We start from the raw sequence: 16,908 nt of genomic DNA on the forward strand, positions 1-16,908 counted from the left end.
TCATTATAACTTGACATTCAGAGTTCATTTCATGAAACCTGCGCTTCCCCTATAAGAGTTCGACCTACCATTATAGGAAAACGTGTTTTCGTGAAGAAATCATGACAAACTAACACAAAATGAAGATTTCATTATAACTTGACATTCTGAGTTCATTTCATGAAACCTGCGCTTCCCCTATAAGAGTTCGACGTAACATTATAGGAAAACGTGTTTTCGTGAAGAAATCATGACAAACTAACACAAAATGAAGATTTCATTATAACTTGACATTCTGAGTTCATTTCATGAAACCTGCGCTTCCCCTATAATAGTTCGACCTACCATTATAGGAAAACGTGTTTTCGTGAAGAAGTCATGACAAACTAACACAAAATGAAGATTTCATTATAACTTGACATTCAGAGTTCATTTCATGAAACCTGCGCTTCCCCTATAAGAGATCGACGTATCATTATAGGAAAACGTGTTTTCGTGAAGAAATCATGACAAACTAACACAAAATGAAGATTTCATTATAACTTGACAATCTGAGTTCATTTCATGAAACCTGCGCTTCCCCTACAAGAGATCGACGTATCATTATAGGAAAATGTGTTTTCGTGAAGAAATCATGACAAACTAACACAAAATGATGATTTCATTATAACTTGACATTCTGAGTTCATTTCATGAAACCTGCGCTTCCCCTATACGAGTTCGACCAACCATTATAGGAAAACGTGTTTTCGTGAAGAAATCATGACAAACTAACACAAAATGAAGATTTCATTATAACTTGACATTCTGAGTTCATTTCATGAAACCTGCGCTTCCCCTATAAAAGTTCGAACGACCATTATAGGAAAACGTGTTTTCGTGAAGAAATCATGACAAACTAACACAAAATGAAGATTTCATTATAACTTGACATTCAGAGTTCATTTCATGAAACCTGCGCTTCCCCTATAAGAGTTCGACCTACCATTATAGGAAAACGTGTTTTCGTGAAGAAATCATGACAAACTAACACAAAATGAAGATTTCATTATAACTTGACATTCTGAGTTCATTTCATGAAACCTGCGCTTCCCCTATAAGAGTTCGACGTAACATTATAGGAAAACGTGTTTTCGTGAAGAAATCAAGACAAACTAACACAAAATGAAGATTTCATTATAACTTGACATTCTGAGTTCATTTCATGAAACCTGCGCTTCCCCTATAAGAGTTCGAGGTAACATTATAGGAAAACGTGTTTTCGTGAAGAAATCATGACAAACTAACACAAAATGAAGATTTCATTATAACTTGACATTCTGAGTTCATTTCATGAAACCTGCGCTTCCCCTATACGAGTTCGACCAACCATTATAGGAAAACGTGTTTTCGTGAAGAAATCATGACAAACTAACACAAAATGAAGATTTCATTATAACTTGACATTCTGAGTTCATTTCATGAAACCTGCGCTTCCCCTATAAAAGTTCGAACGACCATTATAGGAAAACGTGTTTTCGTGAAGAAATCATGACAAACTAACACAAAATGAAGATTTCATTATAACTTGACATTCCGAGTTCATTTCATGAAACCTGCGCTTCCCCTGTAATAGTTCGACCTACCATTATAGGAAAACGTGTTTTCGTGAAGAAGTCATGACAAACTAACACAAAATGAAGATTTCATTATAACTTGACATTCAGAGTTCATTTCATGAAACCTGCGCTTCCCCTATAAGAGATCGACGTATCATTATAGGAAAACGTGTTTTCGTGAAGAAATCATGACAAACTAACACAAAATGAAGATTTCATTATAACTTGACATTCTGAGTTCATTTCATGAAACCTGCGCTTCCCCTACAAGAGATCGACGTATCATTATAGGAAAATGTGTTTTCGTGAAGAAATCATGACAAACTAACACAAAATGATGATTTCATTATAACTTGACATTCTGAGTTCATTTCATGAAACCTGCGCTTCCCCTATACGAGTTCGACCAACCATTATAGGAAAACGTGTTTTCGTGAAGAAATCATGACAAACTAACACAAAATGAAGATTTCATTATAACTTGACATTCTGAGTTCATTTCATGAAACCTGCGCTTCCCCTATAAAAGTTCGAACGACCATTATAGGAAAACGTGTTTTCGTGAAGAAATCATGACAAACTAACACAAAATGAAGATTTCATTATAACTTGACATTCAGAGTTCATTTCATGAAACCTGCGCTTCCCCTATACGAGTTCGACCAACCATTATAGGAAAACGTGTTTTCGTGAAGAAATCATGACAAACTAACACAAAATGAAGATTTCATTATAACTTGACATTCTGAGTTCATTTCATGAAACCTGCGCTTCCCCTATAAAAGTTCGAACGACCATTATAGGAAAACGTGTTTTCGTGAAGAAATCATGACAAACTAACACAAAATGAAGATTTCATTATAACTTGACATTCAGAGTTCATTTCATGAAACCTGCGCTTCCCCTATAAGAGTTCGACCTACCATTATAGGAAAACGTGTTTTCGTGAAGAAATCATGACAAACTAACACAAAATGAAGATTTCATTATAACTTGACATTCTGAGTTCATTTCATGAAACCTGCGCTTCCCCTATAAGAGTTCGACGTAACATTATAGGAAAACGTGTTTTCGTGAAGAAATCAAGACAAACTAACACAAAATGAAGATTTCATTATAACTTGACATTCTGAGTTCATTTCATGAAACCTGCGCTTCCCCTATAAGAGTTCGAGGTAACATTATAGGAAAACGTGTTTTCGTGAAGAAATCATGACAAACTAACACAAAATGAAGATTTCATTATAACTTGACATTCTGAGTTCATTTCATGAAACCTGCGCTTCCCCTATAAAAGTTCGAACGACCATTATAGGAAAACGTGTTTTCGTGAAGAAATCATGACAAACTAACACAAAATGAAGATTTCATTATAACTTGACATTCAGAGTTCATTTCATGAAACCTGCGCTTCCCCTATACGAGTTCGACCAACCATTATAGGAAAACGTGTTTTCGTGAAGAAATCATGACAAACTAACACAAAATGAAGATTTCATTATAACTTGACATTCAGAGTTCATTTCATGAAACCTGCGCTTCCCCTATAAGAGTTCGACCTACCATTATAGGAAAACGTGTTTTCGTGAAGAAATCATGACAAACTAACACAAAATGAAGATTTCATTATAACTTGACATTCTGAGTTCATTTCATGAAACCTGCGCTTCCCCTATAAGAGTTCGACGTAACATTATAGGAAAACGTGTTTTCGTGAAGAAATCAAGACAAACTAACACAAAATGAAGATTTCATTATAACTTGACATTCTGAGTTCATTTCATGAAACCTGCGCTTCCCCTATAAGAGTTCGAGGTAACATTATAGGAAAACGTGTTTTCGTGAAGAAATCATGACAAACTAACACAAAATGAAGATTTCATTATAACTTGACATTCTGAGTTCATTTCATGAAACCTGCGCTTCCCCTATAAGAGTTCGACCTCCCATTGTAGGAAAACGTGTTTTCGTGAAGAAATCATGACAAACTAACACAAAATGAAGATTTCATTATAACTTGACATTCTGAGTTCATTTCATGAAACCTGCGCTTCCCCTATAAGAGATCGACGTAACATTATAGGAAAACGTGTTTTCGTGAAGAAATCATGACAAACTAACACAAAATGAAGATTTCATTATAACTTGACATTCTGAGTTCATTTCATGAAACCTGCGCTTCCCCTATACGAGTTCGACCAACCATTATAGGAAAACGTGTTTTCGTGAAGAAATCATGACAAACTAACACAAAATGAAGATTTCATTATAACTTGACATTCTGAGTTCATTTCATGAAACCTGCGCTTCCCCTATAAAAGTTCGAACGACCATTATAGGAAAACGTGTTTTCGTGAAGAAATCATGACAAACTAACACAAAATGAAGATTTCATTATAACTTGACATTCAGAGTTCATTTCATGAAACCTGCGCTTCCCCTATAAGAGTTCGACCTACCATTATAGGAAAACGTGTTTTCGTGAAGAAATCATGACAAACTAACACAAAATGAAGATTTCATTATAACTTGACATTCTGAGTTCATTTCATGAAACCTGCGCTTCCCCTATAAGAGTTCGACGTAACATTATAGGAAAACGTGTTTTCGTGAAGAAATCAAGACAAACTAACACAAAATGAAGATTTCATTATAACTTGACATTCTGAGTTCATTTCATGAAACCTGCGCTTCCCCTATAAGAGTTCGACCTACCATTATAGGAAAACGTGTTTTCGTGAAGAAATCATGACAAACTAACACAAAATGAAGATTTTATTATAACTTGACATTCTGAGTTCTTTTCATGAAACATGCGCTTCCCCTATAAAAGTTCGACCTACCATTATAGGAAAACGTGTTTTCGTGAAGAAATCATGACAAACTAACACAAAATGAAGATTTCATTATAACTTGACATTCAGAGTTCATTTCATGAAACCTGCGCTTCCCCTATAAAAGTTCGACCTACCATTATAGGAAAACTTGTTTTCGTGAAGAAATCATGACAAACTAACACAAAATGAAGATTTCATTATAACTTGACATTCTGAGTTCATTTCATGAAACCTGCGCTTACCCTATAAGAGTTCGACCTACCATTATAGGAAAACGTGTTTTCGTGAAGAAGTCATGACAAACTAACACAAAATGAAGATTTCATTATAACTTGACATTCAGAGTTCATTTCATGAAACCTGCGCTTCCCCTATAAGAGGTCGACGTAACATTATAGGAAAACGTGTTTTCGTGAAGAAATCATGACAAACTAACACAAAATGAAGATTTCATTATAACTTGACATTCTGAGTTCATTTCATGAAACCTGCGCATCCCCTATAAGAGTTCGACCTACCATTATAGGAAAACGTGTTTTCGTGAAGAAATCATGACAAACTAACACAAAATGAAGATTTCATTATAACTTGACATTCTGAGTTCATTTCATGAAACCTGCGCTTCCCCTATAAGAGTTCGACCTACCATTATAGGAAAACGTGTTTTCGTGAAGAAATCATGACAAACTAACACAAAATGAAGATTTTATTATAACTTGACATTCTGAGTTCTTTTCATGAAACATGCGCTTCCCCTATAAAAGTTCGACCTACCATTATAGGAAAACGTGTTTTCGTGAAGAAATCATGACAAACTAACACAAAATGAAGATTTCATTATAACTTGACATTCAGAGTTCATTTCATGAAACCTGCGCTTCCCCTATAAAAGTTCGACCTACCATTATAGGAAAACGTGTTTTCGTGAAGAAATCATGACAAACTAACACAAAATGAAGATTTCATTATAACTTCACATTCTGAGTTCATTTCATGAAACCTGCGCTTCCCCTATAAGAGTTCGACCTAACATTATAGGAAAACGTGTTTTCGTGAAGAAATCATGACAAACTAACACAAAATGAAGATTTCATTATAACTTGACATTCAGAGTTCATTTCATGAAACCTGCGCTTCCCCTATAAGAGTTCGACCTACCATTATAGGAAAACGTGTTTTCGTGAAGAAATCATGACAAACTAACACAAAATGAAGATTTCATTATAACTTGACATTCAGAGTTCATTTCATGAAACCTGCGCTTCCCCTATAAGAGTTCGACCTACCATTATAGGAAAACGTATTTTCGTGAAGAAATCATGACAAACTAACACAAAATGAAGATTTCATTATAACTTGACATTCTGAGTTCACTTCATGAAACCTGCGCTTCCCCTATAAGAGTTCGACCTACCACTATAGGAAAACGTGTTTTCGTGAAGAAATCATGACAAACTAACACAAAATGAAGATTTCATTATAACTTGACATTCTGAGTTCATTTCATGAAACCTGCGCTTCCCCTATAAGAGTTCGACCTACCATTATAGGAAAACGTGTTTTCGTGAAGAAATCATGACAAACTAACACAAAATGAAGATTTCATTATAACTTGACATTCTGAGTTCATTTCATGAAACCTGCGCTTCCCCTATAAGAGTTCGACCTACCATTATAGGAAAACGTGTTTTCGTGAAGAAATCATGACAAACTAACACAAATTAAGATTTTATTATAACTTGACATTCTGAGTTCATTTCATGAAACCTGCGCTTCCCCTATAAGAGTTCGACCTACCATTATAGGAAAACGTGTTTTCGTGAAGAAATCATGTCAAACTAACACAAAATGAAGATTTCATTATAACTTGACATTCTGAGTTCATTTCATGAAACCTGCGCTTCCCCTATAAGAGTTCGACCTACCATTATAGGAAAACGTGTTTTCGTGAAGAAATCATGACAAACTAACACAAAACGAAGATTTCATTATAACTTGACATTCTGAGTTCATTTCATGAAACCTGCGCTTCCCCTATAAGAGTTCGACCTCCCATTGTAGGAAAACGTGTTTTCGTGAAGAAATCATGACAAACTAACACAAAATGAAGATTTCATTATAACTTGACATTCTGAGTTCATTTCATGAAACCTGCGCTTCCCCTATAAGAGATCGACGTAACATTATAGGAAAACGTGTTTTCGTGAAGAAATCATGACAAACTAACACAAAATGAAGATTTCATTATAACTTGACATTCTGAGTTCGTTTCATGAAACCTGCGCTTCCCCTATAAGAGGTCGACGTAACATTATAGGAAAACGTGTTTTCGTGAAGAAATCATGACAAACTAACACAAAATGAAGATTTCATTATAACTTGACATTCTGAGTTCGTTTCATGAAACCTGCGCTTCCCCTATAAGAGTTCGACCTACCATTATAGGAAAACGTGTTTTCGTGAAGAAATCATGACAAACTAACACAAAATGATGATTTTATTATAACTTGACATTCTGAGTTCTTTTCATGAAACTTGCGCTTCCCCTATAAGAGTTCGACCTACCATTATAGGAAAACGTGTTTTCGTGAAGAAATCATGACAAACTAACACAAAATGAAGATTTCATTATAACTTGACATTCTGAGTTCATTTCATGAAACCTGCGCTTCCCCTATAAGAGTTCGACCTACCATTATAGGAAAACGTGTTTTCGTGAAGAAATCATGACAAACTAACACAAAATGAAGATTTCATTATAATTTGACATTCTGAGTTCATTTCATGAAACCTGCGCTTCCCCTATAAGAGGTCGACGTAACATTATAGGAAAACGTGTTTTCGTGAAGAAATCATGACAAACTAACACAAAATGAAGATTTCATTATAACTTGACATTCTGAGTTCGTTTCATGAAACCTGCGCATCCCCTATAAGAGTTCGACCTACCATTATAGGAAAACGTGTTTTCGTGAAGAAATCATGACAAACTAACACAAAATGAAGATTTTATTATAACTTGACATTCTGAGTTCTTTTCATGAAACTTGCGCTTCCCCTATAAGAGTTCGACCTACCATTATAGGAAAACGTGTTTTCGTGAAGAAATCATGACAAACTAACACAAAATGAAGATTTCATTATAACTTGACATTCTGAGTTCATTTCATGAAACCTGCGCTTCCCCTATAAGAGTTCGACCTACCATTATAGGAAAACGTGTTTTCGTGAAGAAATCATGACAAACTAACACAAAATGAAGATTTCATTATAATTTGACATTCTGAGTTCATTTCATGAAACCTGCGCTTCCCCTATAAGAGTTCGACGTAACATTATAGGAAAACGTGTTTTCGTGAAGAAATCATGACAAACTAACACAAAATGAAGATTTCATTATAATTTGACATTCTGAGTTCATTTCATGAAACCTGCGCTTCCCCTATAAGAGTTCGACCTACCATTATAGGAAAACGTGTTTTCGTGAAGAAATCATGACAAACTAACACAAAATGAAGATTTCATTATAACTTGACATTCTGAGTTCATTTCATGAAACCTGCGCTTCCCCTAAAAGAGTTCGACGTAACATTATAGGAAAACGTGTTTTCGTGAAGAAATCATGACAAACTAACACAAAATGAAGATTTCATTATAACTTGACATTCTGAGTTCATTTCATGAAACCTGCGCTTACCCTATAAGAGTTCGACCTACCATTATAGGAAAACGTGTTTTCGTGAAGAAGTCATGACAAACTAACACAAAATGAAGATTTCATTATAACTTGACATTCAGAGTTCATTTCATGAAACCTGCGCTTCCCCTATAAGAGGTCGACGTAACATTATAGGAAAACGTGTTTTCGTGAAGAAATCATGACAAACTAACACAAAATGAAGATTTCATTATAACTTGACATTCTGAGTTCGTTTCATGAAACCTGCGCATCCCCTATAAGAGTTCGACCTACCATTATAGGAAAACGTGTTTTCGTGAAGAAATCATGACAAACTAACACAAAATGAAGATTTTATTATAACTTGACATTCTGAGTTCTTTTCATGAAACTTGCGCTTCCCCTATAAGAGTTCGACCTACCATTATAGGAAAACGTGTTTTCGTGAAGAAATCATGACAAACTAACACAAAATGAAGATTTCATTATAACTTGACATTCTGAGTTCATTTCATGAAACCTGCGCTTCCCCTATAAGAGTTCGACCTACCATTATAGGAAAACGTGTTTTCGTGAAGAAATCATGACAAACTAACACAAAATGAAGATTTCATTATAACTTGACATTCTGAGTTCATTTCATGAAACCTGCGCTTCCCCTATAAGAGATCGACGTATCATTATAGGAAAACGTGTTTTCGTGAAGAAATCATGACAAACTAACACAAAATGAAGATTTCATTATAACTTGACATTCTGAGTTCATTTCATGAAACCTGCGCTTCCCCTATAAGAGATCGATGTATCATTATAGGAAAACGTGTTTTCGTGAAGAAATCATGACAAACTAACACAAAATGAAGATTTCATTATAACTTGACATTCTGAGTTCATTTCATGAAACCTGCGCTTCCCCTATAAGAGTTCGACCTACCATTATAGGAAAACGTGTTTTCGTGAAGAAATCATGACAAACTAACACAAAATGAAGATTTCATTATAACTTGACATTCTGAGTTCATTTCATGAAACCTGCGCTTCCCCTAAAGAGTTCGACGTAACATTATAGGAAAACATGTTTTCGTGAAGAAATCATGACAAACTAACACAAAATGAAGATTTCATTATAACTTGACATTCTGAGTTCATTTCATGAAACCTGCGCTTCCCCTATAAGAGATCGATGTATCATTATAGGAAAACGTGTTTTCGTGAAGAAATCATGACAAACTAACACAAAATGAAGATTTCATTATAACTTGACATTCTGAGTTCATTTCATGAAACCTGCGCTTCCCCTATAAGAGATCGACGTATCATTATAGGAAAACGTGTTTTCGTGAAGAAATCATGACAAACTAACACAAAATGAAGATTTCATTATAACTTGACATTCTGAGTTCATTTCATGAAACCTGCGCTTCCCCTATAAGAGATCGACGTATCATTATAGGAAAACGTGTTTTCGTGAAGAAATCATGACAAACTAACACAAAATGAAGATTTCATTATAACTTGACATTCTGAGTTCATTTCATGAAACCTGCGCTTCCCCTATAAGAGATCGATGTATCATTATAGGAAAACGTGTTTTCGTGAAGAAATCATGACAAACTAACACAAAATGAAGATTTCATTATAACTTGACATTCTGAGTTCATTTCATGAAACCTGCGCTTCCCCTATAAGAGTTCGACCTACCATTATAGGAAAACGTGTTTTCGTGAAGAAATCATGACAAACTAACACAAAATGAAGATTTCATTATAACTCTTCCCCTATAAGAGTTCGACCTACCATTATAGGAAAACGTGTTTTCGTGAAGAAATCATGACAAACTAACACAAAATGAAGATTTCATTATAACTTGACATTCTGAGTTCATTTCATGAAACCTGCGCTTCCCCTATAAGAGTTCGACGTAACATTATAGGAAAACGTGTTTTCGTGAAGAAATCATGACAAACTAACACAAAATGAAGATTTCATTATAATTTGACATTCTGAGTTCATTTCATGAAACCTGCGCTTCCCCTATAAGAGTTCGACGTAACATTATAGGAAAACGTGTTTTCGTGAAGAAATCATGACAAACTAACACAAAATGAAGATTTCATTATAACTTGACATTCTGAGTTCATTTCATGAAACCTGCGCTTCCCCTATAAGAGTTCGACCTCCCATTGTAGGAAAACGTGTTTTCATGAAGAAATCATGACAAACTAACACAAAATGAAGATTTCATTATAACTTGACATTCTGAGTTCATTTCATGAAACCTGCGCTTCCCCTATAATAGTTCGACCTACCATTATAGGAAAACGTGTTTTCGTGAAGAAGTCATGACAAACTAACACAAAATGAAGATTTCATTATAACTTGACATTCAGAGTTCATTTCATGAAACCTGCGCTTCCCCTATAAGAGATCGACGTATCATTATAGGAAAACGTGTTTTCGTGAAGAAATCATGACAAACTAACACAAAATGAAGATTTCATTATAACTTGACATTCTGAGTTCATTTCATGAAACCTGCGCTTCCCCTATAAGAGATCGACGTATCATTATAGGAAAACGTGTTTTCGTGAAGAAATCATGACAAACTAACACAAAATGAAGATTTCATTATAACTTGACATTCTGAGTTCATTTCATGAAACCTGCGCTTCCCCTATAAGAGATCGATGTATCATTATAGGAAAACGTGTTTTCGTGAAGAAATCATGACAAACTAACACAAAATGAAGATTTCATTATAACTTGACATTCTGAGTTCATTTCATGAAACCTGCGCTTCCCCTAAGAGTTCGACCTACCATTATAGGAAAACGTGTTTTCGTGAAGAAATCATGACAAACTAACACAAAATGAAGATTTCATTATAACTTGACATTCTGAGTTCATTTCATGAAACCTGCGCTTCCCCTATAAGAGTTCGACGTAACATTATAGGAAAACGTGTTTTCGTGAAGAAATCATGACAAACTAACACAAAATGAAGATTTCATTATAATTTGACATTCTGAGTTCATTTCATGAAACCTGCGCTTCCCCTATAAGAGTTCGACGTAACATTATAGGAAAACGTGTTTTCGTGAAGAAATCATGACAAACTAACACAAAATGAAGATTTCATTATAACTTGACATTCTGAGTTCATTTCATGAAACCTGCGCTTCCCCTATAATAGTTCGACCTACCATTATAGGAAAACGTGTTTTCGTGAAGAAGTCATGACAAACTAACACAAAATGAAGATTTCATTATAACTTGACATTCAGAGTTCATTTCATGAAACCTGCGCTTCCCCTATAAGAGATCGACGTATCATTATAGGAAAACGTGTTTTCGTGAAGAAATCATGACAAACTAACACAAAATGAAGATTTCATTATAACTTGACATTCTGAGTTCATTTCATGAAACCTGCGCTTCCCCTATAAGAGATCGACGTATCATTATAGGAAAACGTGTTTTCGTGAAGAAATCATGACAAACTAACACAAAATGATGATTTCATTATAACTTGACATTCTGAGTTCATTTCATGAAACCTGCGCTTCCCCTATACGAGTTCGACCAACCATTATAGGAAAACGTGTTTTCGTGAAGAAATCATGACAAACTAACACAAAATGAAGATTTCATTATAACTTGACATTCTGAGTTCATTTCATGAAACCTGCGCTTCCCCTATAAAAGTTCGAACGACCATTATAGGAAAACGTGTTTTCGTGAAGAAATCATGACAAACAAACACAAAATGAAGATTTCATTATAACTTGACATTCAGAGTTCATTTCATGAAACCTGCGCTTCCCCTATAAGAGTTCAACCTACCATTATAGGAAAACGTGTTTTCGTGAAGAAATCATGACAAACTAACACAAAATGAAGATTTCATTATAACTTGACATTCTGAGTTCATTTCATGAAACCTGCGCTTCCCCTATAAGAGTTCGACGTAACATTATAGGAAAACGTGTTTTCGTGAAGAAATCATGACAAACTAACACAAAATGAAGATTTCATTATACAGATGCAGTCGCTTGAAATTTCCCCTGTTTCCTTGATGGGGCCATGGCTGGTCCCTGACAGGTCCCTGCTGGGATCTGGGTGGGACCTTGACTGTAATGAGATCCCCCTTGGTGATGTCATGAACAAGGGGGCCGGCATGATCCGCCCCTAAACCTTTTCTGTGTATAACACTTGCAGTGATTTACCTATCCACCAGGAGGAGCAGTGATAAATTAAGCTGCAGTGAGTTTCCCTGTTATCAGGTAACTGTAACTCATTAGTGTATTTTAGTCTTTTTTTTGGTGAGACTGACCCAGGATGTGTGCAACACACTAATTACAGGCCTAAATAAAGTAATAAGATGGACAGGATGTTGAACAAAGAGGGACAGAATGTATATTTGAATAGAATATAATCTATTTTGTACTGGTTTTGTATTTTCATATTGCACTGTTTAATATAAATATAACAGTAGATGTTGTCTCTGTTAACACTAAAATTACTGAGCTTTTTATATTCTGGTGAAAAATACCTAGAACTACTAAGCCTGAGCAGATTTGAGCAGGCCTTCAGCTCCATTGCCCTTCTGCTTTCGTTGTGCAAACGCACTACTTACCTGTGAACCCTGGCACATTTGCATTTATTTACTCAGACTGCTAACTCAAATCTAAGGCAGCCCAAACCTATGTGTGTGACAGATGCTTGCCATATCTATACGAAAATATCGTTTATAGAATAAAAAGTTGCTAATAGAATGAAATTAATAGAATGAAAACCCGCTAACACATCAGTCCCCAACGTATGTTTGTTCATATATGTCATAAACTGAGTGAAGTCATGGTCCATGGTCTGCAAACCTACTCATTGCTACTCATTTCATTCTATTGGCAACTTTTTATTCTATATTCACTCTTTTCTATAAATTAAACAGGCTTGTCTCTCCATATATTCTGTGAGTCTGTGTCTTCGTATTTGCAGGTCAGTCAGTGTGTGGGATATTTTGTATAGATATCACACACATAGGTTTGGGCTGCCTTGGAATTGAGCTAGCAGTCTGAGTAAATAAATGCAAATATGCCAGGCCTCACAGGTAATGGGTGTGTTTACACAGCAAAAGCAGGACAATGGAGCTGAAGGCCTGCAAAAATCTGCGCAGCATTGATCTTTGTTCACGGCTAATGGGCCATCAACATTTTTTATCACAAATACAACAAATTCTCTGTAGTAGTCTTATCATTATATCTTGATACGAGATCAATAGGAGATGCATTTTTATTGCAAATACTGCACTGTATAGTACAGTACTCAATAGTGGCAAAAACAAAAGGTAACGAGGCTCAATTTTATTGCTTTCATGTGTTTTGTTTATTCAGGCATGTGTCATTAACATTCAGTGGGGGGAGAAACCAAGGCGAGGCGTCTCTGGATCAATCTTTCAGGGGCTCCTCAGTCTCTCATTGATTCTGTTTCTTATTCTATGCCACTGTTCCCCTGTCAGCTCTGGGAACCTCTTGACCAGATAACATTGTATTTTTTCCTTTAAGTTATGAGGCAACTCCCTCTTGCCATTTGTGCCGGACCAGTTCGCATGCTTCACCCAGCCCGTATAGGTCTCAAAAGGTGTAAGAGCCATAAATAAATTGGCTGCATACACCTCTGGCCTATACTGGCCTCGCACAAAGCAGTCCCGGTAGAAGACTTCCTCCCGTTCAATAGATACAGTCCTGGTGGAGATCTCTGGCAAAGGACCTGGCAGTGGCGTGCAGGGGGTGTAGGAAGGGGTGGCACTGGCTGGCTGAGCGGCGGGGGTGGTGGATCCACATGTCAGTTGATCATCTTCATCATTTGGAGTTTGAAAAAGTTGCCTCCTCACAACTGGACTGCAACCCGGTTGGTGTCCTGTATTCTCTGGTCTGTCCTGTTCCAGCAGGATGAGTCTCTGTGTCACAGCCTCCAGTGCAGACCTTGTGCTTGTGAGCTGGGACTCTGTGGCGCTCAGTGCTTCCGTCAGGGCTGCAACCTTTGTTTCCGTGGCACTCAGACGCTTCTTCAGTTCAGCAAAAATTTTCACAGGTCTTCAGCTCCATTGTCCTCCTGCTTTTGTTGTGCAGACACACCCATTACCTGTGAGGCCCGGCATTTGCTTACTCAGAGTGGCTCAAATCCAAGGCAGGCCAAACCTCTGTGTGTGACATGCAAACTTGTGTGTCCATATATTTTGTGAATGTGTGTCTTTCATATTTGCAGGTCAGTCAGTGTGTGGGATAATTTGCATAGATACGGCAGGCTTTTCTGAAGGTTTCCATGTCACACAGAGGTTTGGCCTGACTTGGATCTGAGCTACTCTGAGTAAACAAATGCAAATATGCCAGGCCTCACAGGGTGGTTTGCACAACAAAAGCAGGAGGAGAATCGAGCTGAAGACCTGTGAAAATCTCAGCAGGGGTGAAGAACACCTCGGGACTTGCACCAGAAAATAAAAACTCAGTGATTCTAGTGTTAAAAATATTTCACCCTTGACCTAAAACACATTTATCCCAAAGTGAATCAAATGCTTTTATTCAGCACAAACTTAGCATCAATTATCTGAGACCATTTGGAGTGTGATTATTCTATTTTTGTTCAAATCAAACATACACTTTTCAAAAATCTATTTGGTGCTGAGAAAATGTAAAAATCACATCATGAATTTTTTTGCCAAGACTTTTGAGCTTTTCTATATTACAGGAATAGTACAAAACAATAAATAAATAAATATTGGAATAATAAATTTTCACTCCTGATAAGTATGCCAAGCTTCAGAACTGTTCCTGCTTTATGGAACAGTTCACCTATATGTTCTCAAACATATTGAAAATTTGTAGGTTATTCTTTAAAGCCATACTAGGAAACCAACTACCAATTCTGCCAAGAACAGTGGTCAAATATCCAGTCAGAATTAAGCCAGAAGCTTGCTGATGGCTACCAAAAGCTTCAGGTTGATACCTGTTGGACATCTGACCACAGCTGAAATTTGTTTTTGTTAAGGAAGCGCCATCTAATGGTAACACCCTGCAAGTGGAAAAATGGGCGGGTTTAAAGGATTACTGAGGCACACCTCCAGAAGAAGGGGGGTCAACTCCTTCGGCTGGTTTTTGGCTGGGAACTGGCTGGCTTTCGGCTGTCAGCCGAATGGCCTCCGGCAGGGCTGGGAAAATTGAAGCGACTTCATCTGTAACTTGACATTCTGAGTTCATTTCATGAAACCTGCGCTTCCCCTATAAGAGTTCGACGTAACATTATAGGAAAACGTGTTTTCGTGAAGAAATCATGACAAACTAACACAAAATGAAGATTTCATTATAACTTGACATTCTGAGTTCATTTCATGAAACCTGCGCTTCCCCTATAAGAGTTCGACCTCCCATTATAGGAAAACGTGTTTTCGTGAAGAAATCATGACAAACTAACACAAAATGAAGATTTCATTATAACTTGACATTCTGAGTTCATTTCATGAAACCTGCGCTTCCCCTATAAGAGTTCGACGTAACATTATAGGAAAACGTGTTTTCGTGAAGAAATCATGACAAACTAACACAAAATGAAGATTTCATTATAACTTGACATTCTGAGTTCATTTCATGAAACCTGCGCTTCCCCTATAAGAGTTCGACCTACCATTATAGGAAAACGTGTTTTCGTGAAGAAATCATGACAAACTAACACAAAATGAAGATTTCATTATAACTTGACATTCTGAGTTCATTTCATGAAACCTGCGCTTACCCTATAAGAGTTCGACCTACCATTATAGGAAAACGTGTTTTCGTGAAGAAGTCATGACAAACTAACACAAAATGAAGATTTCATTATAACTTGACATTCAGAGTTCATTTCATGAAACCTGCGCTTCCCCTATAAGAGTTCGACGTAACATTATAGGAAAACGTGTTTTCGTGAAGAAATCATGACAAACTAACACAAAATGAAGATTTCATTATAACTTGACATTCTGAGTTCATTTCATGAAACCTGCGCTTCCCCTATAAGAGATCGACCTACCATGATAGGAAAACGTGTTTTCGTGAAGAAATCATGACAAACTAACACAAAATGAAGATTTCATTATAACTTGACATTCTGAGTTCATTTCATGAAACCTGCGCTTCCCCTATAAGAGTTCGACCTACCATTATAGGAAAACGTGTTTTCGTGAAGAAATCATGACAAACTAACACAAAACGAAGATTTCATTATAACTTGACATTCAGAGTTCATTTCATGAAACCTGCGCTTCCCCTATAAAAGTTCGACCTACCATTATAGGAAAACGTGTTTTCGTGAAGAAATCATGACAAACTAACACAAAATGAAGATTTCATTATAACTTGACATTCAGAGTTCATTTCATGAAACCTGCGCTTCCCCTATAAAAGTTCGACCTACGATTATAGGAAAACGTGTTTTCGTGAAGAAATCATGACAAACTAACACAAAATGAAGATTTCATTATAACTTGACATTCAGAGTTCATTTCATGAAACCTGCGCTTCCCCTATAAGAGTTCGACCTACCATTATAGGAAAACGTGTTTTCGTGAAGAAATCATGACAAACTAACACAAAATGAAGATTTCATTATAACTTGACATTCAGAGTTCATTTCATGAAACCTGCGCTTCCCCTATAAGAGTTCGACGTAACATTATAGGAAAACGTGTTTTCGTGAAGAAATCATGACAAACTAACACAAAATGAAGATTTCATTATAACTTGACATTCTGAGTTCATTTCATGAAACCTGCGCTTCCCCT

This window comes from Paramormyrops kingsleyae, chromosome 2, assembly GCF_048594095.1.
Source record: "Paramormyrops kingsleyae isolate MSU_618 chromosome 2, PKINGS_0.4, whole genome shotgun sequence".
NCBI lineage: Eukaryota > Metazoa > Chordata > Actinopteri > Osteoglossiformes > Mormyridae > Paramormyrops > Paramormyrops kingsleyae.